Source organism: Parasteatoda tepidariorum, chromosome 6 (genome assembly GCF_982258835.1).
Source record: "Parasteatoda tepidariorum strain Cologne lab strain chromosome 6, Ptep-v5.0, whole genome shotgun sequence".
Classification (NCBI taxonomy): Eukaryota; Metazoa; Arthropoda; class Arachnida; order Araneae; family Theridiidae; genus Parasteatoda; species Parasteatoda tepidariorum.
Genome location: NC_141760.1, coordinates 59,862,380 through 59,864,651, shown reverse-complemented (window position 1 = coordinate 59,864,651; position 2,272 = coordinate 59,862,380).

Here is a 2,272-nt window from a genome sequence, read left to right as displayed (position 1 = left end):
TCAGAAAGGTATATCTAAAGCTAAGAAGAAATTAATTTCAATCTCATCCTTATCGGATAAATAAATATTGAAATATCTGATTAAAATACTAATATCTGATTAAAATACTAATTTCTAATTATCATCCTGCTACATTTTGAACGTAAACCAGTACATATGAAAACCGTTTTTTGAATTATGTGAAAGCACAGAACCAAATTTATGTTGAATCAATTTTAATAACAATAGTTTTTATTTCAATAACAATTTTCCAAAATAGGCAACACTGGAACAATGTTTACAAGTCTCAAAAAAGAATATGGGTGGTGCAATGTTCTATTTGAGTTGTTCTATTAATGTACGGCAAAAAAAAAAAATATATATATATATATACATATATAAAAATTTGTTTTCTTCTTTTAACAAATGTGATAAAACATGTTTAAGTCTCACAAACTTTTAAAAATTGGTTAATATAAAGATTTCAAGCTAGTTTTCTTACTTGAGTTTGAAATAACTATTTGGAAAGGTATATCACTCTACAAAATCATTCTTATTTAGAAAATTAATAACATCAGATTTGTTTCATTTGTAACTAATTCATATTTCTTATAATGGAAGTTTTACGGGACATTGTAGACATGTCCACGCTAGCCCTACCTAGTGTCTACACTAGTCACACTTAAACTTATGTAATGTCTAATCCTGGTTAATTAAAACTATACAGAGCAAAATTTAATATCAAAATAGGTTTAAAAAAAACTATATAATTTATAACATATCTCTTTGTTGTTTTATTCTCTTCCATGAAGTTTGAGTACAAGTTAATCCAATCAGTATATCAAAAGTTATCCAGGGTGATTCAGTTTGGAGTTAAGGTATTTTAATTTTTATATTTGTGAAATTCATTATAACTAAATTATTACGAGTTTTTGAAATATCTTAAAATTGAGATATTTCAAAAAGTGGAAGTTAAACAATTTGTGCTGCAAAGGGTTTATATAAAGGTTATTTGCTTTTAAAGATAACTCTTGAAGATTTTGGTATTATTTATTCTTGGACAGTAATATAGCTTTTCCTCAGTGCTGAATCTCAAAAGCTGATTTTTTTAAAAACAAGATAAACATTCTTTATTGATTCATAACATTAAGCATAGAGATTTTAAACTTTTCGTGGCAGGGAGCTACTTACTACTTTGTTAGATAATTTACTGTAGTCACAAAAATTTATAAGCAGGAAGGAGACAACAGTTAATTTGAGTGTAGGTTGTTAAGTTGTGATTGAATTTGTTACATGTTGATATTTTGTTTAAAATTTAAATAAAATTAGAGTTAAATCAATTAAGTTTATCCATTTCTGTTATTTTCCGAAACAAAATATGATTATATTGAGAAGCATATTTACAATTTCCAAAGGGAAAAAATATACATTTCACTCTTAATGTGAAACTCTACATTGTTTTTACTTAACTACAAGCAACAAAGTTTTCTAAGTATCATCCATTTCAGTAAAAATTTAAAAATCTTAATTATACTTATGTAGTTCAGCAACTGGATGATACATATGTTCATTTGATATCCATATTTAGTTTTTTCTCAGAATTGAAAAAAAAAAAAAAAAACTCATTTTGAAATTGCATTATTCTACATTTAGTACAAAAATATTTGCTAAGCATCTACTGTTACAAAATCTAATTTTAAGTAAAATATTACATTTGAAATCAGAGTTGCAATTTCTACTGGAAGAAAGTAGAAGAACTGGAAGAAACGCAAGAAATTGAACAAAATGGAAGAAACTAAAAATGACCAACTAGAATAGTTTCACCATAAACATTAAATGAAAATTTAATGTAGTGCAAAAAAATGATTTTTATTTATTATTTTTTATGTTTAATTACTTTCAAAAATAACTATTTTCATATTTATTGCAGTTCAATATAGAATTTTAATATCTCTATAACTTATTAAAGTTAACTAATTTAAATTTGGATATGCACTATTCTAATTTTTCTTAATTAAATATTTGTATGTTTACATCTAGATAAATTATGCGCACTTTTATACTATTTTCAGTCTACGGAATATTCTGTTAAAAGATAGAATTATCGAAAACAAATAAATGTTACATATTAAAATATTAATTAAAAAAATTTTAGTTTAAAAATTATTACTTAGTGAAATTTTGTCCAGTTGATCTAACTTTAAATTGCAAGTTTAATTAGTAATTATCAACTTTAAAAATTCAAAAATTTGATTTTGAAAGAATATACAAACATTAAAGTAAGAAGAAAATA